This window comes from Phascolarctos cinereus, unplaced genomic scaffold (assembly GCF_003287225.1).
Source record: "Phascolarctos cinereus isolate Bilbo 61053 unplaced genomic scaffold, phaCin_HiC Scaffold_2;HRSCAF=192, whole genome shotgun sequence".
NCBI classification, from domain to species: domain Eukaryota; kingdom Metazoa; phylum Chordata; class Mammalia; order Diprotodontia; family Phascolarctidae; genus Phascolarctos; species Phascolarctos cinereus.
In genome coordinates this window covers 369,408,014-369,434,177 of record NW_027555625.1, presented here as the reverse complement: position 1 = coordinate 369,434,177, position 26,164 = coordinate 369,408,014, and the positions used below count along the sequence as shown (strand labels likewise).

General features: G+C 40.7%; 1 pseudogene; it reads left to right on the top strand.

The window, feature by feature from the left end:
* Positions 1 to 24,991: 24,991 nt before the first annotated feature.
* LOC110220837 (eukaryotic translation initiation factor 3 subunit K pseudogene) lies at positions 24,992 to 25,390 on the top strand (annotated as a pseudogene).
* The last annotated feature ends 774 nt before the right edge of the window (positions 25,391 to 26,164 follow it).

Below are 26,164 nucleotides of genomic sequence, written 5' to 3'. Positions count from 1 at the left end.
TATACTACACTATAATATAATATACAGTATAGTATACTACAGTATACTATTAATACTATTGCAGCATTGTTACTTTGAGCTCCCCTGTGCAAAGTACATACACAGCTGAACTATATACCTGTGTAAATGGACTTCTACCTATACAAGGTGCTTGGGTTGTATCCTTTCTGTGATATCCACACACATTTACTAGGTGGAAACTTAGGTGTAATGGGGTCCCACATGTGATGTGGAGCTTCAAGTGTAATGATAATGTTGGTCCCAGAAATAAGAATTTATAAAATCCATGGTTTCTCTTACTCTAAGGAATGATTTTGATTTCTTCACTGAGGGATCCCAAGATCCCCTGAGACAGAGAAGAGAAACTGATTGAGAAGAATCAGTCAGAGAGACAGCAAGAGAATCAGGGAAGAAGAGTATCACAAAAACTCAAGTAGAAGAGAGTATCTAAAAAGAGAGGGAGTTGGGGGCTAGAACTAGGAGAGATCGTCAAAAGTTGCAGAGTGGTTGAAAAGGATGAGGACCAGGCAATTAGGAAATTTCCTAATAGTGCTCATATAGCGAACACTACGTACATGTCGGGGCAGTGGATTGATTGCTGGACCTGGATTCAGCAAGACTCATCTATGTGAGTTCCAATCTGGCCTCAGACACTTACTAGCTATATATGACCTTATGCAAATCACTTAACCCTGTTTGCCTCACTTCCTCATCTGCAAAATGAGCTGAAGAAGGAAATGGCAAACCACTGCAGTATCTTGACCAAGAAAACCACAATTGGTGTGATGAAAAATCTGAAACAATTAAAAAACAACAACAAAATGTAAATGTTAGCTATATTATATCATTGTTGTTATTATGAGATGAGAGAATATGATTGACCAGGTATCCTCTATCTCAAGTGATTCTAATTCAGATTTTGTTAACCCCTAGTGGTGGAGTCTCTATCTTAAGAACCATAACAAATATCTCAAAACATAATCAACTTGAACCTATGGAATACAAAAATATAAAAATCCATAGGATATAAAAATCAAGGTTCACAAAACTCTTAACATACATTATCTTATTTGATCCTCATAAGAATTATTCCCATTTAGAGTCACAAAACTAGCAAATGTCAGGAGTAGAACTCAAACCTTTCTCTCCTAACTCCAGAGCCATTGCTTTCTCTTCGGCACATGATCTCTGTTTGGAGAGATTTGAGAGATCTAGGGGATCAACTAAAATGTTCCATCCTCCATCTTTTTTATCACGTGACCCAGAAGTCCCAGGGCACTCTATGCCATATAATGTATCTTAAAGTATTTGTTGTTCAGCTGTTTTAGTGATGTCTGACCCTTCCTGACAGCAATTTGGGGTTTTCTTGGCAAAGATACTAGAGTGGTTTGCCATTTCTTCCTCAGTGGATCTATTTTTTTCAGGTAATCTTAAGTTAAGTGACTTGCCCAGGGTCAAAGTATTTACTCAGCTGTTATATTTACATTTCTAGTTAAATGTCGATGGGTTGCCATTTGCACTTGTAGGAGGAGGAAGGACCCATGCCAATGAAATTAGACAATTTTTGAAGTATTGATTTCTTTTTGTTTTTGTTTTTTGCTATGCAATGGGATTAAGTGACTTATCCAGGGTCACACAGCTAGTAAGTGTTATGTGTCTGAGGTCAAATTTGAACTCAGGTCCTCCTGAATCCAGGGCCGGTGCTCTATCCACTGCACCACCTAGCTTCCCCTGAAGTATTGAATTCTAATACAGTATTTAAATATATTGATGGGTCCTGATTTGCCAACCCCCTCAGCTAAAGTAGATTACAATCACTCTCCAGATTCATAGCTGAAATTGTAGCTGAAAAAAAAATACTTATCTGGTGGTTTGTCTTTTGGCAATGAGCCTTTCTGCATTTAGCCAGGCTGGTGTACAGAAGACTGATACAAGGTCATCTCCAAGCCTGTAATCAATTAACAAACATTTATTAGCCTACTACTAAGTCCAGCACTGAGCTAGCTGCTGGGGATGCAAAGACTAAAATAAAACAATCTCTGCTTTCTAAGGGTTTACATTTTATCGAAGAAACAATGTTACAAAGATAAACACGTGTACTATACAGACAAAATAAACACAAAGTAGTTGTTGGGAAAGGACCAGCAGCTGCCGGGTGGGGTGGGGTGGGGAGAGCAGATCAGGTAAGGTCTCACGTTGGAGGCGGAGCTTGAGCTGAGCTTTGTAGGAAGCTAGGGACTGGAAGCGGTGGAGGTGAGGAGGGAGTATATTTCAAGCATGCGACTAGCCTGCGTGTGTGGAGAGATGGATCACCGTCTGTGAAACTGAGGAAGAAAGTCAGTCTGGCTGTGCATAATGGGTAGTAATGTGTGTGTTACTCAGTTTGGGGAGTGCCCTTGCCCTGCAAATGGCTGTTGCTTGGAATTCATATGGACTTGCGTTTAGTCCCTAGAGTGCCTAATCCCCAAAGGAGAATATGCAGGCTTTTTCTTGCATTCGTTTTCTTGCTCATTATGCCTTCACCCCAAAAATTCTGGGGAAAATCTCTTAAATAAAGCATCTGCATGGCTCATATCAAGAATCTCCCCTAAGGGGGCAGCTAGATGGCGCAGTGGATAGAGCACCAGCCTTGGAGTCAGGAGGACCTGAGTTCAAATTTGGCCTCAGACGCTTACTAGCTGTGTGACCCTGGGCAAGTCACTTAACCCCAATTGCCTAAAAATAAAAAAAAAATTTAAAAACATTTAAAAAAAAGAATCTCCCCTAAAAGGAATTAATAAGGTCTCTTAGAGAAGAGTTGCATTCAAATCTAGCCTCAGATACTTACTAGCTGTGTGAACCTGGGCAAATCACTTAACCTCTGTTTGCCTCCATTTCCTCATCTGTAAAATAGGGATAATAATAGCACTTACCTTCCAGGGTTGTTGTGAGGATCAAATGGGATAATATGTATAAAAAGAGCTTAGCACAATTCCTGGCACATAGTAGGTGCTATATAAAAACTCATTCTCTACCTTCCCTTCCTTCTTCTAGAAAAGTGTTCAATGGATGAAGTAGGCATCTGGTATAAAATAGCTATTTTTTTCTGCTGTAAAATAAATGTTTAAAACACAAAATATTCATGTGTGCACATAAACACATACTTAAACCAAACCATAACCTATCACCTCTATCATATTCTCACAGGAGGTAGGAAAGACTCCCAGGAGACTCATGGGACTCCTAAACAGGCATTTCAGTGTCACCTCAGATCTGTACTGTGAGCAGGAGCTGAAGGTCCATAGAATGTGACCAGATAGACATGCATGGCTCATCAGCCTGGCAGCAGGCATCTCTTCTAAGACCATGGCTGTAGGAAGCTTCTCTTCCTGACCAGCCAGTATCCAATTCAGTGACGTCCAGAGCTGCAGGAGCTGGATATGTTTATCCTTTAGGATTGCTGTTTAATCACCTGTGCTCAGGGAAAGAGGAAGCCAGGGACTTGAGATTCAGGTTCAGGCTTAACTAGGCTTTTGTGTATTCATACTTGTCATAGTTGCTATCATATATTTCCCCTCTCTTCCCCTCCCATTCTCATCCTCACATTTCTCCTGTAGGAAGTCTCAACTGATACATTCAAAAAAAGAAGGCAAGGAAGACATTAACTTTGGCCTCTCCTTTTTAATACTGTTCAGTGTATGGCCCTACCTGGTCTCCAGTTATCTTCTGCAGCCCCTCGAGTCACAAAAACATAACCATGCTTGACTTTTAGTAAGAGGCAAATTCTTCCCCCTTCTTGAAACCATAGTGCACCTGCCCAGATCCATGACAAGCGCTTAAGTCCAATGCTCTGCTGCTTAGGATAAGCCTGGAAAGGTAACTCCCAACCAGGTGGTATAGGCCTTCAAGGGCCAAGTAGAGAAGGTTGTATTTGTGCCATTGGAGTTTATTAAATCTTTCCAATTCAGCAAAACCTGCCAGAGCTTTCAGTCTACTAAGAAACATAGCCTCAGAGTACAGTCTACATTGACCACAAATGAGGCATCAGAAAGTGACCTTAGTGGGGAATATTGGGGTAGGAATGGTGACAGGATCAGTGATTTCATTGGTATAGGGAACTCCCAGTTAAGAAAATTGCCTTTATTAATGCAGGTTGGCTTATGGTTCTAGAGGGTTGCCTAGGGCATTGAGGCTTGCCCAGGGTTACATAGCGTCTAACTGAGTTAGACGCAGTAGTTGAAGCCAGGTCTTCTTGACCAGCTCTTTATCCACTTGGCCAAGCTATCTCTGTTAGTGGTGCATATGCATATGAAAAATGCATCCCTTTTAAATAAATGCACATGCGCATGCGCACACACACACACACACACACACACACACACACACACACCCAGAGAGAATGGCATTACTGTTTCTCAAAATAATCCCACTCTATAAGCTGGCTTTGGAAACTGAAGCTTGGGATTGGCGGGGCTGGGGTGGTGGAGTGCGGGGGAAGGTACTGAACAAATTGAGGCGTTCTGTTGGGCCAAATTCCCTATTCTCTTGTGCATTCTTCTTGCCCCCTCCTGCCACCAAGCCATCACATCATGTCAGTCTCCATCTCTGCAAGGTCTTTCCAAACCATGGTTTGATAGAATCACCGAATTCTGGACTGAAAAGAACATTAGGGGTTGATCTTCTAGTCCACCCCACCCTCCTCATTTTACAGATGAGGAAACTGAGCTCTAAAGTGATGGGCTAACCTGCCTATACAGCATTATTATGATTAGAAGCCAGGTTTCCCAACTCCCTATCCAGAAGTTTTCCCCTGGCCTACTTTTTTCTTTACTTCTGAAAACACTAAATTGCCTTAAATAATAAAAGAGGTAAAGGGGAGGGGGGTGAGAAGAGAGCTAGCCCATTTTTTCCACTGTCCCATTGAGTAACTGCTCTCCTTTTCTCATGCTTCCTGACCTTTCTCTTCTCTTTCTCTGGGGAAATGTGAATGCTCTCAGAAAGGAAACACTCAGAATTGCTTCCAGCTATAGCTTAAGCTCAAATCAGTGGTTTGGGGGTTTGATGGGACATGGGCCAATACTTGGAAGAGTGCCCAGAGGTACATTCAATTAGATAGAAACCCTTGGGATTTAAAGAGCACAGGACTGGGCATCAGTATACCTAGGTTCTCCCCTCCATTTGCCCCATGAGTGAAGTGGCATGGGCCTCCTTGCTGTTCCCCAGCACATGTCACTCTATCTCCCAACTCCTCTTCCAGCTCCAGGCCTTGTCATCGGCTACCCCCCCCCCCCAATGCCTGGACCCTTTCTTTTCTCATCACTACTTGCTGGCTTTCTCAGCTTCTTTTAAATATCAGATAAAGTCTCACCTTTTGCAAGAAGCCTCTCCCAACCAGCCTTAATTCTCATGTCTGCCTCCTGCCATCATTTCTAATCATCTTGCTTGTATTTTGTTTGTAAATAGTTGTCTATAAATTCTCTCCCTTTAGACTGTGAACTCCTTGACCGCATGGACTGGTTTTTGCTTTTATTGGTACCTTAATGATTAGCATATTGTCTGGCATATTGTAATAAATGCTTCCTAACTAGTTTTAACTTATTCCAAGGGTGGAGAGCCTTTGGCCTCGAGGCCACATGTGACCCTCTAGGTCCTCAAGTGCAGCCCTTTGACTGAATCCAAACTTCACAGAACAAATCCCTTTGTGAAGTTTGGATTCAGTCAAAGGGCCACTTTTAGGATCTAGAGGGCCACATGTGGCCTAGAGGCCACAGGTTCCCTACCCCTGGTTGGTTCTACTGCAAAGTATTTATATCAGCTTTGGTACTCACTTTATTCCTCTGGGTCTCAGTTTCCTCCCCTGTATATGGGAGTGTTGGCCTAAAAGATTTCTAAGGTTCCTTCCTTTGGTTTTATGAGGCAATACCATCAAAATAAGGCAGCATATTTCCTAAGAGTCCAATAAGATATAGTTCTAAAGATCCAAATGCAGAGAGAAGTCAGAGAGGATGGGAAAGAATTATACTAGGTCTTATTAAATAAGTGGACTTATTTAATCTGTGGCTAACGCAAGTACATTTGTTTAAATCATTTCTGAATTTTTCCTATCAGGACATTAGAAGAAAACTGAAAATTGATTTCTGTCTGGAAGAGTTAACACTGATAAAATATCTTTCCATGGATGAATTTAAAGCACCCCTCATATCAAAGGAAGTGAAGGAAGTATAATAAGAAAAAGCTGGAAAGGTAAGAAAGCTGGGGTTCTAATCTAGGCTGTTTTATTATCAGTCGATCAACAAGCATTTACCTGCCTACTACGTGTCAGACAGACACTGTGCTCAGTATTAGGGATACAAGGACACAATGAAGCAGCTGTTCACTGGACAAGACGTCCCATCTCCAGCCTCTTAGCAGCTGTCCTCCATGACTGCATTTCCTCCTCTGCTCAGTCTGCCCTGAATCTTTATCAGTGTCATCTCCTCTTAAGCCTTTTCTGAATCTATCAGTTGTTAGTTTTCCCTCTTTTCAAATCACCTTGTATTTACTTGGGTAAAACAGGTAAATAGCAGGCCCCACGGTCTGATCAGGCTGGAGCATACCCCATGGGGAAAGGAGCCTGTTGCTTGGCTGCCTCTGGGGAAGCGTGTGGCCCAATGCTGAAGGGATTGTCACTTTGGCTAATGCAGCAAACTTTGGGTGGTCCTTTGGTCCCCCAAACTGTGATGGTTGGAATAGGAGAGTTTTTGCTAAATCTGTGGTCAAAGAGGCCCAGGAGAGGTCCGTTTAGTGTATCTTAAAAGACCTCATCCTCTGTCTCTCTCTCTTTTCCCATTGAGGGGGCACGTCAGGGCTTTTTGAGACCCTGCTTGGAGGGAGGAGGAAGGACTTTATATATTTTCCCCTATCCTAGCAGAAAGAGCACAGGCAAGTTAGAGCACTGATGTTGGCTTAGATAAGCCTGAGCTTGGACTTTAAACTACTGTATTTTCGTTTTTCTCTTTTTCCCTGAGCTTAGGTGACCAAACAGAGGTCCCAATATGGATCACTGAAGAAACTTAGAGGCAACCTTGTGAGTTTAGTTAGTACAAAGATAAGTGGCCCTTCAGTCAGAACTAATTGGAAACAGGAAGAGTTTCTGCACTGAAGAGGATGACCACTTTCAGGAGGATAAACCCAATTCCTGTCCTGCATGGAAGACAAAGACTTGGAGGGAATTGTTTGGAGAGTGTCAATGTAAAATATGAAACAGCAATTTAGCAGTCCCACAAACTGCTTCGAAAGCTTTGGATATCAACCTCTTGGGAGAGTATTTAGTAGTTATGTTACTGTATGCTGTTTTAAATCTTTGCTAATATTTGCTTGCATGCTAAGCATTTCTTTTGTATGGAAGAAATAGATAGCTGTCCCATACATGATTTACATTATTCATTGAATTCTTTCTACTCCTCTCTTGATTCAAAACAAGATCCAACCTTAAGGTTTAAGTAATTTCCCCAGGGCTTTGGGATTGGGAGCATAAAGTACCAGAGAATATCAGGAAAAGAGCCAAAGCTCTCTTTACAATCCAGGCTCCACCAGGACTGAACCTAGTCTACCTAAATGGGCTGGGTCTGAGAGAGACCTCTAAAAGGAGGGAAAGAGAAAAAGACAGATAGAGACAGCAGGAGGGAGCAGACAGAGACAGACAGACAGACAGACAGACAGACACACACACACACACACACACACACACACACACACACACACACACACAGTCAGTCTCTCCCCACTGGGCCCAGCAGCAGTCATTTCTATTACACTTTCTGCAGGTATGTTATATACTGCCAGTGAAATATAAGCCCTTTGAAAAAAGTGACTGCATTGTTTTGTGTTTTTTTTTCTTATTTATATTCCTATAAGGTAGAACATATTAAGCATTGCCCATAGTAGGCATTTGTTTGCTTTTGGTTTTTTAGGCTGTTGGGGTTAAGTGACTTGCCCAAGGTCACACAGCCAGTACGTGTCAAGTGTTTGGTCTGAGGCTGGATTTGAACTCAGGTACTCCTGATTTCAGGGCCAGTGCTCTATCCACTGTGCCACCTAGCTGCCCCTCATAGTAGGCATTTAATAACATTCATTGGATTGAACTAAAATGTATAGGATGTTGCTAAATGGGGGGGGGAGGTGACTAGGGGGTGCAATGGATAGCATGCTGGGCCTGGAGTCAGGAGGACCTGAGTTCAAAACGGGCCTCAGGCACTTATTAGTTGCATTAGCATGGGCAAGTCACTTAACTTCTGTTTGCCTCAGTTTCCTCATCTGTAAAATGAGCTGGAGAGGGAAATGGCAAACCACTCCAATATCTTTGCCAAGAAAGCCCCAAAAAGACATGCCTAAACAATAACAACAACAACAAATGGAGAGGTATTAGGTAAGGCAAGGGCACACACAGACTCCTACACAGTACTTTGTATGACATATGAAGAGGAGAATGTGGACACAGGCCTAACTGGAATGGATGGTCTCATGTTATAACCTATCAGGAGATAAGGGGAAAGTTAGTAGATAAGAGCCTCGAATCCCAAATTGAGGAGGCTTAATCTGTCATAGAACTGTAGTGAGCATTAATCATACATCTGGAACAGGAGTGGACCTGTGGTGCAGGCCTAGCTTCCGTTTTACAGATGAGAATACTGAGGTCTAAGTTTTGCTCAGATAGTAAGTGTCAGAGATGGGATTTGAATTCAAGTCTCCTGAAGCCAGAGCCTGTGTTCTTTCCACTGTACCACACTCTCCTGGATACCATTGCAGTTTATTTGAATGGGGTAACTGACATGAAAATAGTAAGTTACAACATTGTAGTATTTTATAGTGCTTTCCTCACAACCACACTGTGAGAGAAGCACAGAGGTAGGAGTAAAGAAAATAATCTCAAGGCATTGTGGTAAAGTGGGAAAGGTAACTGGATTTAGAATTAGATCACTTGATTCTAAATCCCTCAACACCCCACCTTTTTTTTTAAACAGATATTATCTCACTTAATCTTCACAACAATCCTGTGAGGGAAGAACTATTATTATCCTCCTATTAAGGATGAAGAAACTGGCTGAAAGGGATTAAATGACTTGCCGAAGATCGCAGAATTATAAAGTTCTGAGGCAGGATTTGAACTCAAGCCTTTGCTAGATTCAACACCTGATTACCTCAAGTCAAATGATGTCCAAGGTGGAATAGCTAGGGAATGTCAGAACTGGGGTCTCCTTACTCCCAGTTCATCACAAGTTTCCTACCTGCCTTTCTGACTAAAATACTCCCCATCTTCTCTCTGCTTTAGTGGTTAATTCAAAAGCTTTCCATCTTTGTAGAAGTAGCCTTCATTAAGGAGGTAGCAGGTAACCCAGAAAGATTAGATCATTAAGAAAACTAGACCCATTAACACCTTTTTGTGGGAGCTCTTCTCTTGGTATCCCAAAACCCTAGGGATTTTCAACTACTTTTAAGGGAGTAAGAGTAGGAGGAAGAGATTAGCTTTTAACCCCAAAGTAGCTCTGACGAGGTAGATTTGCCAATAGGATCATTCAGTTCTCTGTGGGAAGAAAGGATTATGTTATGGGACAATACTCAAGTTTGCTATTTAGCAGTAAAGATTAAGATAGACTATCTGTTCCTTCTCTGCTTACTCTACACCAGGTGAGATTGTGGGCCCTAAAACCAATTGAAAGCCTATGAGCAGTGAGGCCAGTGTCCAAAAGAGGGGAAAAGAACATCAGTAGTTGGGAAATAAATGACTTTTCTGAATCCTCTTCCCTCCCCCCTTCCCTTTCTTTAACAATCTGAATTAGTTATCACCCTAGAATGGTATTATTTGGGTAGTCAGGGATGTTAATAGAAAATTCATTGCAAACAAACAGAATCCTGTGACTTTAACTCCATTTGCTAATGAATAATTCCCTAGGGCTTCTGGAAAGGGAGAGGTTCAGTTGACACACCTAAAGACAGTTGTTAATCAGTTACAATTACTATTCCCAAGGTTACACCTTTAGAGCCTTTCATGAAAGCATCCTTAGAAATGATGATCATTATAATCATCACTGAGATTTATCACAGGGGCCCTTTGAATCTAAACTTCACAGAACAAATCCTAAGGATTCAGTCAAAAGGCCATACTTGAGCACCTAGACGGCCACATGTGGCCTCGAGGCCACAGGCTTCCCACCCCTAATATTACTTTGTAAAACACTGTTCCTATAGGTAGGTTCCCATTTTATAAAAGAGGAAACTGAGGCTCTGAGAAAGAATTTGACTTCCCCAAGGTCACATAGGTAATAAGTGGCTGAGGCCAAATTTGAACCCAGGCCCTTTAACTCTAAATCCACTTTTGTTTACATGACCATACTTCCAGAATGAAAAATGTTCGAAGGGGCTGGATGAGCTCTCATAGGGGATATTAGATTTGATTTGGATATTTGCTGAATATCTATGGGAAGTATATTGTTGGTGAGGTTACACAGTTTAATGGAAAGAGTTCTGGGCCTGGAGGAATTTCATTTCAATTCAGCAAATATTTGTTAAGAGTGTGCCACATGCAAAGCACTGTACTAGGTGCTGGGAATACAAAGACAAAAAAAAAAATGAAACTGTCCCTAAGCTTGAATTCTCTTGAGTCAGAAACTTGCTTTTGCATCTTGCCTCTATCTCTAAGAATTTCCTCACCTTCCTTTTCCACTTTTCTTCTTTCTCTTCTCCTTTCTCTTCTCCTTTCCGCTTCTTCTTTCTTTTGTTTCTTCCTTTTTGACTTTCTCTCTCTCTTTTTTTAATTTTTTTGGTGAGGCAATTGAGGTTAAGTGACTTGCTCAGAGTCACACAGCTAGTAAGTGTTATGTGTCTGAGGCTGGATTTGAACTCAGGTCCTCCTTGACTCCAGGGCTGGTGCTCTATTCACTGCATCACCTGGCTGCCCCAGACCTTCTCCATTTCTGACCTGGTCCAGTTTGCTCATCCTTAGGAAACTGGTGGACTCCAGAGGGAGCTTACCCTATAGGAGTCTGAATCATGTAATCAGTAGATTAATTTAGCCCATGACAGAACTCCCCAAAGTCAAGAGATCCCACAGCCTCAGCCTCCCTAGGAGCAGGGATTACAAGTGTGCACAAAACTCCTGGCTTTAATCTTATTTTTACAGTTGGTAAAACAGAAAATAGAAACTGGAAAACTGGTTACCTAGTAGTCAGTTGCCTAGACTAGAGTCTAATCTAGATTCTATCAGCTGGGTCCATGCTTTTCCTGCTAGATGATGGGATGTAAGGGGAGTCAGGTGGACTGGCATCTCTGGTGTGAGGGCTTACTGAGCCCTTTCCAGATCTCTTCATTCATCACTGGGGTCCCCCTGATTCATCCAACTGTTATGTATGGCTCCAAGAAGCTATAGCTTGTGCAGTGGCCACACTCTGGGAAAACTCAGCAGACAGGCTAGACCAGGTTGAGGGTAACTGAGAGTCCTCAAACCCTTCAGTGAGTTAGGAGCATATCTACCCCAAGCATGTTAAGATGAAATTTCCCTTGTGGAATGAATGATCAGAAAACAATCTGTTCCAATGGCTGTGAAGGTGGCTGAGGCAGTCACAGTGGAGTGCTTAGAGCTTGGTCAGGCATAGAAGACTCCAAGGTCATCTGCTGCATCTTTGGGCCACCATTCATTTTGACTCTTGTCCTGTTACTGGACTTTGGTGATTCAGTAAGAGAGAGTAGGGTTAATGACTTTATGCAACTCTGCCTCCCTTAAATCACCATTGGTCCTCTTCAAAAATGAAGGACTAACAACAGCTAGACCATATGGTTCTTGATCCCTTCTAGAACCATGTAGAGCATGTTTACCCTACCTTGATTATACTGATTTTATCTCCTAAAGTCCCTTCCAGCTTTAACATCATCTAGCTTTAACATCATCTTACTCTGTGTCTAATGTTCTTTGTTTTGAGGTTCCTTCCAGTTCTAACATTTTGTATTCTGTACAGGAAGGGGATAGAGATCTTTGCTGTTGTATTCGACTATGGGGCAAAGCGTTCAGCTCTTCCTCTGTCTTCTCCAACGTTGTTAAGTGCCTATCTGAGCTGTTATCAGCATTTCATACTAAATTGCATGGTCCAGATGCTAGCTGCCCATGCAATGAAAAGATTTGAAAAGAGTTCATTTGTACTATCTCAACTGGAAGTGAGGGCTAAATACCTCACAAATGTGAGGGAGAATTAAATGAAGACTAGGTAAAAAGTCTTGATAATTGTCATAAGAAAAGAAAAAAGGAAAAAGTTAGATGTGAGGCTTCAGGTTGTGCTGTCTGGAGTCCCCAGTATTGGTATTATAAAGGCATATATACTCTAGCCACACTCCTCAAGAATTAGAACCCAGCCTTGACCCAAGTAGAACCTGACCTCACAGTGCCAGTTTTTGGCAAAGGACCTCACTCAGCCTGGCTGACATGCTTGAACTCCTGAAACAGACCCAAGTTCTTGTCATTGAAAATTCAGCTTGAATAACACAGTCCTTTAAACCTTCCCCATGCAGTGACCTTCTCCTGGTGAGAATGTCCAGAGAGAAATGTATGACCAAGTACTATTTGCAGAGCTGCTATGAAGAGCAGGCATCAGAATAAGGTTAACATCTTAGGTAATTCCATCCCTCTTCCTCCTGTAAGCCTTTCCAAAAGTAAAATTATTTTCCCAACTTTCCCAAGTACTTTTGAAAAGTGCCTCCTTAAGAGACATTCTACCCTCTCTTAGCAGCTCTTTGGTAAAAATAAGACAATTCAGCTGACTCACAATGTTACTTTAGGGCATAAAATGTTAGGATACAGATATTAAGTATGGCTCTCTACATGACTCTGGAACCACTCTTTATCTCCAGATTAGTGTGGAGTGTTTTGTGTAATAAAAATTATGCAAATATAGCTTCAGCCTCCATTTAGTGCATTTTCAACCAATGACTAGTCAGGAACCATAAATTAAAATAGCAAAGCATTTAATTGGGACCCAATAGCAAAGTAAATAACAAAGAGAAAATCGAACCATAAAATCATTCTCTGCCTCTCAAACAAAGAAGTACAAATCTCTCATGGAAGCCTATGTTAATGTGAGGAAAAGAAAACAATTCATACTCTGTGGTGATTGTACCATGATTGGAGCACCTGTTATGGCTCTATCTTCTGGCAAGGGAGCCTGACATGTCTTGGAGCATTCTTCTCTTTACTTGCTGTAGTTCCCTTGGCATGATCCTGGCTTTCCCCTTACTGCTGCTACTCCACTCTATCTTTGCAGCTGTCATCCACTGAAGTCCCTCTTCTCCCATTGCTCAGTACCTTTTTTGGGGGGGCTTTTTGGTGAGGCAGTTGGGGTTAAATGACTTGCCCAGAGTCACACAGCTAGTGGCTGTTATGTGCTTGAGTTACTTTTTACTTCCTTTAGTGAGGCCAACATAGCTCAGGAGCTTAAGGTTCTACTCAGGTCAAAGCTTGAGGAGTTCTGCCAGAATATATTCTTTTGACTTGAATTCTGACAACTTTCACCTATGCCTTCATAACACCAAGGTTGGGCACTGCATACAGCATAACCTGAAGGCATGCTCAGTTAGTTCCCACTTAGTTCCAGATGGGGTGGGAAAAATAGAGAGTGACATGATAGAATGGAGGAGAGGGAAATGGAAAAGAGTGGTAGAAATTTCCTTACTAATTTTTTTATTCTATGAATAGAATAAAGAAACACAATTGTTTGATTTATCCATTCAGTTACTATGCACAGTGAGGTATGATAGAAAGCCCCTTGGACATGAATTCAGAACACCTGAGTTAAAACCTGACTTCCCTAGGCACTGGACAAGTCACCCCACATCTCAAAATCTTGATTTCATCATGTGTAAAATGAGGGCATTGGCCCACATGATCTCTAAGGTTCCTTCTAATTCTAGGCTTCTCTAGTTCTAGGTCACCTCATCTCTCTTAGCCTTGATTTTTTTACTTTCTGGCCAGCTTGGTGTAAGAAACTTTCAGTTTCAAGCTTACAAGACCCATATTTACCATAAAATGTTTTTTGATTTTTTTTTTCCCTAAGAGTCAGTATGGTCCAGTGCAGGGGGGTATGTTGGAGCCAGCTCATGCCTGTGAGAGTTATTCATTAAATTTTCAGAGTGAACATTTGCATCTTGGAAATTGGTAAATGCCACAGATCAGTGCTTGCTATATAGTTTTGTTAATTGTCTAGACTGAAGAAAGTGATAAAGAAATATTAATAATGAAAAATTTAAAATGTGTTTGCAAACTTTTTTTTTGGTGAATCCAGTTGGTTGTTAAATATTTGCCAGCACAACCTTGGTCCAGTAGAAAAGAACACTAAATTTTGAGTAAGAGAATTAATTTCAAATCCAACTTCAGATATGTATTAGTTGTGTGGCAAATCACTTAATTTCTATGGGCCTCTGTTTCTTCATCTGAAAAAAGGAGAGGTTGGACTGGATAACCTCTAAGATCCCTTTCACCTCTAAATCTGATGATCCTATGAGCTATGAAATAGTACCAGCTCTGCCTGGCATGCATGTTTCACAGAGTGGTTTATAAGTAGACCCTTGGTAAAGATTTCCTCCTCTAGGGAGATACTTCACTGGATTGTTGCTCCCACCCAAGTTGTGCTAGGAATATTCATATTTGGCACTCTCACTAAGGAGAGCCACCAGTTCCTCTTATAAGCACACAGACCCATAAAAATCAAAACATAACAAGTTCATTTGTAAATTAATGGGCAAATGAAGGACTTGGATAATAGATCCAAGCCCACTGGTTGGCAAAGCCCTTTGCTCCCATCCATACATGGACACACCATGGGCAATTCTATCCCCAGAGACCTGTTCAGTCTTTGAGATTATGGTACAGCTTTGGGGTAGGCTCTAGCAAGAGGTGGGGTGGGGGAAGGGAGAGAGGCCAGGGTTTATTGCTCCCCTTGCTCTCAGCCTCTTGTAACTTCCTGTGGTACTCAGCTGGTAACCGTTACTGCTCACAGACCCCACTCTCTCTTCTTCTGTAGCTTAGTTAACGGCACTATATATAATCCTCCACAACTTCACTCCTAGTTTAGCTCCTTTGATGAGGAATCTATAGTTCCGTCACTCCCCAGTAGATGGAGCTCTCCACATACCCCAGGATACCAGCTCTTTGCCCTATTATGGACTGACCACTTCAGAGACCCTGCCTCACCCAACTTCATTAAAGCTTAAACCCACCTCAGGGTTAGAATCTGTCCATCCCTTTGAACAATGTTTGTTAAACACAGATCTCACAAATCCTCTCCCTTTCATACTAAGGGTTCTCTCTAGGGGCTCTCTTCTCACACTTTTCTCATGCATCTCTATCTTAAACCCCACAGAGGCTTGTCTATCTTTTGCCTCTTCCTGTCCACAACACTTCAAGACCCTTGTGCATCAGTGCCTGCCATCCACCAGGATTTCTACATTCTCCCCACCCCCACTCCCCATCCTCCCCTAGGGCAGTTGGACGGAGTTATTCAAATTATCCTCCAGCTGCTTTGAGTAAGTGTTTCAAAAGAGAAGGGGGAGGGACAGGGCCATATGATTCAGGTGTGGATGAACTAAGAAGGAAATTTGCAATTTTCAGAACATAAGGATCAAATTCTTTAAAGATTGAGAAGCAGTTTATAACTGAATTGTTAATTCTCAATCTACTAATAATTAATGCCTCATAATGGAAACTAGAGATGTTACCTGTGGCTCCAGGGATGCCCCTTTCCAACTCTGGTGGTGGTAGTGGGGCATCCCGTTATGGACTCACATGGATTCAGTTCAGTTCTAGGTGGAGCTTGACTCCAAAGAGAGAAGGTCTGGCTTTTCTAAAACTCTCTGCCTCTTACACCCCCATGACAGAGTAGAACTCAAAAAAAAAATCTCTTAAACAAAGTTCAGATATGGTTTCTGCTAGGGTGTTCAACAAAAGAATTTACATAGTCCCTTCTAGAAAAGTTACCTAATGTAGAAAGTAGTAAATATCAGGTGTTGAACAGTTATTTATTTCCTCCACCACAAAAGAATAATTAAAATGAAAAAACCTCATAAATGTACATCAATACAAGTTGAAAATATAAGTTGTAAGCCATCACTTCTATTATTCTCTCCTGGGAGGAGACTCCCAGGAGACTTGAAGGCCTGCAGAATAGATTTTACTTTCACCTGTTTGCACTGAGCAACAGCTTCAGCTCTGACCAGCCAAGGAATAACTAATCCTCCTGAAGGCATTGGTCTTCTTCCATGAGAAGTGCTCTATTCAAAAAAAAAAATAATCTCCACGTGCCAGTCAGTGCCTCAAAACTCCCAAACTCTCAAACTGTGAGGTTACTGACAGCTGGAAATATCTACCTCTTAGGACCATTCTTTAGTCACCTGTGCTTAGGAAAGGAAATACACAGCAGAAGGAATATGTTTAACATGATTGTACTTGCATAACCTATGTCAATCACATTGCTTTCTATCTTGGGGAGGGAAGTGGGAAGGGAGAGAGGGAGAAAAATTTGGAATTCGAAATCTCACAAAAATGAATGTTGAAAACTATCTTTATGTGTAATTTGAAAAAAATACTATTAAGTGCAAAAAAAAAATTAAAAAGAAAAAAGGAAACAATTGAGGACTTGTGGTCCAATTCCAGAATTGTTCAAGCAAGCATGTGTTTTTACTGTCTTGTGTTTATTGTCATCATAGCTGCTTATGGGGAGAAAAATGGAAGATTAAATTTTCTCCCTTCCCCCACCCCAGAAGGTTCAAGAAAAAATAGCTTTGTCTCTATTCCAACAAAGAGGTCACTTCAAAAAGAGATGCCACAATCCTTATGGCCCACAGAGTGAGCAGCCTTTCTTGACTCCATTGTCATGGTGACAAAGGGAGACTATGGTCATGCATTCCCTTTAGCAAGGGGCCATGTACACGTGTCCCTTTCCAAGAAGTCAAATCATACACGATCAGCTCTTTGGGAGATGCTCCGATACAATCCTACTCCTATATTCTTCTCCCAAATTAAATTTACTGTCCCAACAAATCAAATGAGGTTCTTTTGACAAATTTGTTCACATCTTCAATTCTGAAATATTTTTGGAGGGTCTGGAGAGGCTTAAGCATTTTTCTTTCAGGTGCTTCCCCCAGAGCCTTTCACAAGAGTCTCAACAGAGTCCATGTGGCACAGTTTGTAAAGATTTCCTGAATAGAGTTGCAAGTAGTCCATTTGGCACAGTTCATAGACAACACTCAAAGGACTGGTCTTTGTGATGACCAGATTTACCATAGTTGGTGGGAGTAGAGATTACAATCACCTCCCAAAGCTATACAAATTCAACAAACAACATTTTACAGTGTTCTCATAGATTACCACCTGGTTGGTACTTAATAATGGCCTATCCCAACCAAAAATAATTAGAAAAGGACAAAAATTAAGACTGAAAATATACAACTAACAAAAGGGGGGATGGGGAATAAAAGGAAAGAAAAAATGAGCTTCCTTTTTCAAAAACAAAGTATAATGCTGAATAAATTCTTAGTGCATATGGAATTCTCCCAACGGAGACAGAGAATATAGAATTTACTGAAAGTCACTCTGTCACTCTCAGGTGAGAAACCAAATTGTTTTGGGTAAAAATATCTTCTTAGGTCCCTCCAGCAAATAAGGCAACCCATTAATTTCTCTACCTGATCCCCTGATAATTCACTGGATAAGCCAAATGAAGAGCAGATAAAATCTTTCTATGGGTCCATGCAACAAATAAATCACCTAGTGTATACTTGAAAAAATCATTGGCCATTCCAAATGGAGGTCTGAACTCACTTGAAAATAGGACAAGTAGGGTAGTTCAAAAGAAAGCAAAGAAACTTAGATGTGTGGGGTTTCCAGAAAGAGATTCATCATTTGGGATTTATTGGGCTCAATTATATTAGAGATGAGCTTCCAGCTTATTATCCGTAGCCTGGGATGGGGGTACCTCTTCCCACAAGGAGCTCTGGCCCTGGGCTCAAGAAGAAATGGGTTTGGTTCTGGAACTGGATCATTACAGTTCTACCCCAAAGTAGAATTCAGGGGAACATCTATTATGCAAAGCTTAGGTATGACTAATGTCTAAGATCTCCTAACAAAGGATTAATAGGGTTTATTCTAGAGAAGTTACTCAATGTACATAGTAGTGGATATCAGGTATAGAGTAGCTATTTTTTTCCTCCACCACAAAATAAGTGCTTAAAAAAACCCAGATAGTTGTACTGTTCTGTAGCAATGTAAAGTCCATATTTTCTGGCCAGCCAAGGATACATGGGCTCATCCTTTCGGTGGTAGTCATCTTCTCTGAGAAGGGTACAATTGTAGGAAGTACCTCCTGCTCACCAACTAGCACCTGATTTAGTAACTCTGGACCTTTTGAGCTCATGAGGTAGCTGCAAAGGATGGAAAAACTCATCTCTCAGGACTGCTGTTTGGTCACTTGCATTAAGGGAAAGAAATACAAAGCAGAAGAGGTAGCTGGGGACTTGAGATCCAATCTAGATTCACCTGGACAAACACATGTTCTCCTCTCCATGTGCTTATAGCTGCCATAGCTGCTGATGGGGAGGTGGAAAGGAGAAAAATCCCTCTTTCTTTCCTCATTGATGGAAGATCAAGACTGGCTGAGTCCCACCCAAGAAGCTGATTTATGAGACAAGCAAGTATCTCTACTTGGTTCTTATGGACAAAAGAGGGGCAATTCTTCCTGGATTAGTCATCAGTCTTCTTTGCTAAAAACCAAGCCCTACGCTGGTCTTCCTATCCTGAGGACCAAAGGGTCACCTTGGAGTGTCATATGTCCCTCCCCTTAGAGCCAAAATATGTATGCTTTGTTCCCATGACAATTCAATTTCTTCCTTTCCCCATCATCCTCCACCTACCTCCCCACAAGTAAAAGTGTTTATAGCAGCATGGTATTGAGGAAAGATATACCTTCATAACATCTCTCAAATTCATTCTTTACTCACTCACATGACCATTATCTTAGTTCATTCCCATGTCACCTTTTGCCTGAATTATTGCAATGACTTACTCAGTGGTATCCCTTTCTTAATTCTGTTTCCATTACACTCCATCCTCCATCAAGTTGCCAAAGTGATTTTCCTTATATTCGGTTCTGAACTACCCTACTCTGCAAACTCTGATGTCTTTCTATTGCCTTTAAGACTGAAAAACAAATAAACTCCTCTGTATGGCTTTTAAAGCGCCAGTCTCTCCATATACATAGTACAATATATGTATATTCTGTTTATATATGTATAATATATGTTTATATCACATATATGTATATAATTATGATAATATATCACTTAATTTATGATTAAAATACTATGTCATTTCCCTTTGCAGACTAGTTTAGCAAAACTGGCCTTGTTTTACACACACACACACACACACACACACACACACACACACACAGAGTCTAACCCATCCATAGAAAGTGTTTAATGTTTGTTTGACTGACGGACTTCATTGCATGTCTCCATGTGCCTTGGCATTAGCAGAACCCCATGCCTGGAATGCACTTCTTCCTCACCTCTGCCTTGTAAGATCCTTCACTTCCTTGAATGGGAAGTTAAAGGAACAAGCTTTTTATTAAGTGCTTACCAAGTACTGCCTTCAACACTAAATGTCTTGATTCTACCCCCCCCTCCCCCAACTGCTAGTACTCTCACTCCCAAAGTTAATTTATTTATTCTTCATATATTTACATATGAACATGCTTTCACCACCAGTAAAATGTAAATTCCTTGAAAGGAGGGACCACTTCATTTCTCTGGAACATAGCAGGTGCTTAGTAAATCTTTGTTGATTATTTGATTGATTGATTGATCACAGGAGACTATGTTCACATCTTATGCCTTACATTTTTTAGCTGTTTGTTTCTGGGCAATCACTTCAATTCTCTGTTTCAGTTTCCTTATCTGTAAAATGGGGATAATGATACTTGCCATGCCAGGTTCTCAAGGCTGTTGTGAGGAAAGAACTCAGAAATATGAACCAGAATTAAAGGAAGATTGGATCTTTTTCTAAGGTACAAAGACCAGTTTATCCTTTAAATCAGAGTATGGCCTCCCTCATCTAATGTGTCAAAATTAAGACCTAAGCCTTCTTCAGGAGTCCCTGATCTGCTGTGGAAAACAGACCTCTGAATCCAGTGAAGCTAATGAGGTATAACTAGCTGCCTTTTTTTTTCCTTTCATTTTTAAAAGGGACATTAAAAGGCTTTTAGAAACATTATCCAGAGGAATTTGATTTTTAAAAGGAACTAGTTTACATTAAGCAACATGGAAAGACTCCCCAAAATTTAACCATTCTTTCTGGTGAGCTGCCAAAATTGGAAGGTTGTATGTTGTAGTGAAAAGAGCTGTGACATTGGATTCTAAAGCTATGGGTTAAAGTGCTGGCCTTTCCACCTGCTAACTATGTGACCATTGCCCAATAACTTACCTTCAGCTCTAGGCATCAGTTTCCTCATCTGCAGAATGGACTAATGATACCCTGGGGTGTTGTGAGACTCAAATGAAATAATGAATGTAAAGCACTTTGCAAACCTTAAAGTGCTATATAAATGCCAGTTATTATTAATATTATTAGCCTACAGTAACCAGGCCTCTAGTCTGATGATGACTTCATTCCCCGAGGCTTCTATTGCACTCCTGCTGAGCTTAAGTAATGTTTGTAGAGCAATACAAGGATGTGCTGGTAATGTTTAACAATCAGCTCTCTGGGGGAAGAGGGGAAACCCTAAGCACATACACTTTCAACTTTAATCTGCATTATTAGCACTTTCTTAAGTCTAGAAAATCAATAAGCAATAAATTAAACCCTGATTTGTAGCAGTTTAGAATTTCTGAAATATAAATGTTCCCGCTGAAAATTTAACTCTCAGAGCTGGCTCCAGCACACCCCTGGTGATACCTAAGGTCCCTTCTACCTTCTGCAAGTCCATGACACAGAAATCATAAATATCCAAAACCAATTCAGTTTGAGAGATGAAAAGCTGGTATTTTGGGAAAGTCATGAATGATGTAATCTTAAAATCAGTCCTTGGAGTATCTTATGTATATATGGTTATGATATTCATACACACAAAGAAATGAATAGAATAGGATACGGCATTTAAAAAGATTCTTGGGGAATATAACATTATTAATATGTTTGAATTTGGAATTATGGAAATGTTTGCATTTAGAATTATGTAAGGACAATAATAGACTGTTCATATCCTTTGACCCTGAAATTGAACTACTGAGCATATACCCCAAGGTAGCCAGACAGAAAGGAAAGTTCCATATGTACCAAAATGTTCATAGCAAGGTAGTAAAAACCTTGAAAGAAAGTATGTTTCATATATTAACACTTTATTGTTCTATTGCCTGCTCCTTCTGTTCTTTCATCTACTGGGCTTGGGAGGGGTCGTGTGTAAAGTCAATTGATAAAAGTGTTCTGACCAGCTTCTCCTATACCTCCGTATTTAAAACAGCACTCTTTTCCCCTCCACAAACCCACTCTTCTTTTAGACTTCCCTTTACTGTCAAGAGTACCAATATCCTTCCAGTCATCCAGGCTGGAAACCTCAAAGACATTTTCAAATGCTTGCTTTCCTTTACTCTCCAATAAGTTGTCAAATGTTGTTTCTTTCTCCATATCTCTCCTATCTATTTTTTTTCCTCTTTAATCTCTTAGCAATCTCCTTAGTTCAGGCCATCATCACCCGGATTATTGCAGATTGCAGTGACCTCCTAATTGGGCTCTCTTCCTTGTCTCTGTTCAGTTCAGTCAACATCCTCCACTTAGTTGCCAGTGATTTTTCTGAAGTGTAGATCTGATTACCTGTCTTAATGCAAAATGAGTAAAGTACGGTACAAGGAAGATCAGAGCAAATCAAGAGAGTTAGCAAATAAAGTAAGCTGGCTTTACTGAGGGGAGATGCTCACAATGAAGGGAAGTCAAGGATGACAGAAACAAGTCAGGTTTGACAGGTCATTGCTGTTGTTATTCAGTGGTTTTAATCATGTCTGACTCTTCATGATCCCATTTGGGGTTTTCTAGGCAAAGATACTAGAGTGGTTTGCCATTTCCTTCTCCAGCTCGTTTTATAGATGAGAAAACAGGCAAAAGGGGTTAAGTGACTTGCCCAGGGTCACTCAGCTAGTAAGTGTCTGAGGCCAGATTTGAACTCAGAAAAATGAGTCTTCCTGACTCCAGTCCAACACTCTATCCACTGTGTCACCTAACTGTCCCCCTGACAGGTTGTAGGGGGACACCAAAATTAGTTAAGTTTGATGGGTTTTTATTAGGTTATTTGTATTACTCAGGACCACGTACTGGAGAGAGAGATCAAGGAGTGTGGACCTAAGGACTGGTCCTGATTTGGGCTGGGAGAATGCTGAGGGAATTGTTGGCTGGTTGATATTCAAAATTCCCTACACAACAAGCTTTTAGCCATTACTTCAAGTCTTACTTTGACAGGGTAATTTTAGGGTATTTAAGCTTCCTGGGACTTCTTCATTTAGAGGGATGGGGAGGCTACTTAAGTCTTTATATTGTATCATACTCCCTTACTTATCAAACTTCAGTAGATACATACTACCATTGGATTTAGAATAAAAAGTAATCAATCTCCTCCGTTTGACATCCAGATCTCTTCACAAGCTGGCCACAACATGCGTTTCTGTACTTAAACATTACTCTCTGACATCCTCTATGGCCCAGCCAAAGTGGCCCATTTTGCTATTCTTCACACATGGCTCTCCATTTCCTATCTCCACGCCTTTGTACTGGCTATGTTTCATATGTTCTCTCAGAATCCCTTCTTTCCTTCAAATTAAGCTCAAGTACCATCTTCTACACGAAATTTCCTGATCCCTAGCCCTAATTATCCTGGATTTATTTGATATATACATACACATGTATATGTACAGTGTGTCTCAAAAGTCTTAGTGATGTATTTCTTTTTGATAATGTACAAAAGGGCTAATTTTTTTTTAATTAGGCGATTGGGATTAAGTGACTTGCTCAGGGTCACACAGATAGTAAGTGTCAAGTTGTTTGATCTGAGGCCTGATTTGAACTTAGGTCCTCCTGCCTTCAGGGCCAGTGCTCTATCCACTGCACCACCTAGCTGCACCAGGGCTAATGATTTTTGTGGGGATGTTTTAGAACCTGCTATTTTCCTGAGGTTATAAATTTTTTCTACTAATTTTAGTTGAATTTCTAGGGTTTGCTAAATAATCTTATCATCTGCAAAAATTGAGAAATTTGTTTCTTCTTTGACTATGGTTATTCCCTTAGTTCTTTTTCTTGGCATTGCTATTGTATTTTTAGAAATGTATTTCATAACTATGGCATTAATGAACATTTTTGCTTTGTCCCTGATCTTATTGGAAAGGCCTCTAGTATTTCTCCATTACAGATAATACTAGTCCTTGGTTTCAGATAGATATTGTATATCATATTAAGGGAATTTGCATTTATTCCTATGCTTTCACATTTTTAAACATAAAAAGATATTGCATTTTATAAAAAAATTATGCATTGTTAAAAATCATGTGATTTTAAAAAATTAAGCTGGTCTATTATGTATAGCTTCGTTAGTACTGAGTCTATTTTGAACATGAATTCCTGACAGTTATTTCATTTGATCATGGTGCATAATCTTTTTAATAGATTCTGTAGCTTGTTTTATACTATTTTATTTAGTGTTTTTGTATCAATATTCTTTAAAGGTTTTATTCTATCAATTTCTTTTTCTGAGCTCTTTCTCCCTGGTCTATGTATCAACAACACAGAAAGAGTTTGGAGGTATGTCATCTTTTCTACTTTTATAAACAATATATGTAAAATCAGAGTTAATTGTTCTTTGAATTTTTAATAGAATTCAATTATAAATCCATGCACTTCTGTCTCCTCCTTTTGATAATTCATTTATGTAGACTTCTGGAAGGCTGGTTATTTTCCCCCATCCTCACTAACTCTTAAAAACTCTCACAAAGAGGAATTTTGAGTAATTACAGCTGTCTACACAGACCAAAAAACCAAGAAGCCCAACAAAGTGACAGCCTCATGTACTAATAGCTGAGAAAGCTAGTTACTAATTCTTTCACTCAGCATACACACACCCCAAATAGCCCCCATGCTCTGGCAGGGTGCATGATCCTTGTGCTCTGGAGTCCAATCAACAATTTCTTTGTTACTACTGCAGTCTCTGCCAACACACCCTGCCATTCTGTGGCAAGTTTGTGGCAGACCAACTCTGTCTATCAACTTGTAGAAGAAGGGATGTTACAGGAAGTGGGGTAGGGTGGGAATGGTGCTCTGCTAGGGAAAGGCAGCACTCAGCCAAAGAACTGAATAACAGAAATATCTAGGCAGGTACCAGCATGCGTGTGAGTATGACTAAAAGAAAAAGAGCTGTCAACCAGCCAGTGACAGTCTTGTCCCCTGAGAATATGGGGATAGGGGCTATCCCCTAGGGGACTGGGATAGTGACTAAGGCCAATAAAAAGTGAATGTGAATTTCTTAACATAGGAGGGGGTTGAAACACCTTTCAGGTCCTGCACCTAGGAAGGAGTCAGAAAGTGAGCAATAGAATACCAAGAGTAAAAAGATTAATGTTACCAAAGATCAATTAAAAATCTGGAAAAAAAAAGGAGATAAACAGGGACATTATTAAAATAGAAGGGAAGGTGTTGCAGCTTTGCACCCAGCCTCAGCATCTGCATCTGCTTGCAAAATGGAGGAGGACATGACACTGTTCAATCAGATGCTCTGAGAACCTGGCCACCCTGGAGCACTATGTGGAGACCCAGGCCAAGGAGAATGCATATGACCTGGAAGCCAACTTGGCCATGCTCAAGCTGTACCAGTTCAACCAGGCCCTCTTCCAGACTGTAGTGACAGCCCAGATTCTGCTGAAGGCCCTCAGCAATCTCCCCAACATGGACTTCACCCTGTGCAAGTGCATGATTGACCAGGTTCCTCAAGAAGAGTGGCCCATCAGCCAGTTCCCATACTTGGGAGACTTGCTGGAATCATTTGCAAACTTTCTGGCATGCCCTAGAGATGAGAATATGGATCTCGTTCTCCTTAATGGCATCACAGGCTTTGAAGACTCCATTTGAAAATTTATCTGCCACATTGTGGGCATCACATATCAACATATTGACCTCTAGCTGCTGGCTGAGATGTTGGGACATCTTTCAGACAACCAGCTGAAAGTATGGATGAGCAAATATGGCTGGAGCTCCAATGAGACAGGACAGGTCTTTGTTTGCAGTCAAGAAGAGAGTATCAAGTCCAAGAACATTGTGGAAAAGATCAACTTTGAGAGCGTTTCCAGCATCATGGCCTCCTCCCAGTAAATCCTTCTGCCTAATGTCTCCTTTTTCCTGAATTTTGTTTTCCACTTACATGCGACGGGCCTCTTAAATAAAAGCCCTTTACTTCCTGGGGGGAAAAAATGGAAAGGAAGATGGCTGCCAAGAAAATTAAGTTACTGCAATATTTCTAAATACTTGTTATAAGACAAAGGAATTTGAACCAATGCCTGATGAAATATAGGAAACCGAATTTCCAAGCAAGTATGAAATCACAGCAGGATGTTTCCAAATAGTTTAAGAGAAGAAATCAAAATCCTGAAACATGTGCAAGTGGAACAAATGACAGTATTTATGATCTTCACAGCAGAAATTAAGAACGGAAGAGACTAACTCAAATCCATAGTGATGAGTCCCTCTAAAGAAGCAAAAGAGAAAATACAAATATATGGAAGTAAAGGTCAATCTGGGCAAATAAATGCAAAAGTAAAGAATGTTAAAAGAGAATACAATCTCTATAGAAGCAAAAAATATTGTGAAGACAAGATGCTTAAAGATCATAAGTCACATAGAAGGACCCATACCCCATGTTGGAGAATTCACAGTCAGTTTTTGTTGGCCTTAGTCCCTGTCTCAAATGACTCCTTAGGGGACAAGACTAGCACCCACATGTATGCTGGTGTCCTACCTTAGTTATTTTTGTTTTGAGTTCTCTGCCTGAGTGCTGCCTTCTCCCAGCAGAACACAATCCCCTCTTCCTATACCGTCCGCTTTTTTGGAAGTTGGTGGGCAGAGTTGAAGTCTGCTGCTTCTTGCCAC